Below are 351 nucleotides of genomic sequence, written 5' to 3'. Positions count from 1 at the left end.
AAAAAAAAAAAAAAAAAAGCCACTTTGAAGGCGGATTGTGATTGGAGGATGAACGCCACCAATCACCTGTGGAGAGCTCACCAGTACCCCCGCCCACTCCTAATAACAACAACAACATTGATCATTAAAACAATAACATTTGAAGAACTCTTCATTCGCTTCATGCTTAACTCATTGCAAATATTAATAACTGTAAATATCGTTTTCATGTGTTTTTATTTTCAAGTCACTGCGCTTTGTACATAACTTTGTTTGTCTCCATGTTATTTTTACATTCTACTGCTGTATTGTGTTTTAGAGCAAGTGTAAATTCCCTGATAGGATTAATGAAGTATTTCTGATTCTTGCTTT

The sequence above is a fragment of the Symphodus melops genome, assembly GCF_947650265.1.
Source record: "Symphodus melops genome assembly, chromosome: 14".
Lineage (NCBI taxonomy): Eukaryota > Metazoa > Chordata > Actinopteri > Labriformes > Labridae > Symphodus > Symphodus melops.
The sequence above is the reverse complement of the archived record's forward strand: the minus strand, read 5'-3'. Positions refer to the sequence as shown.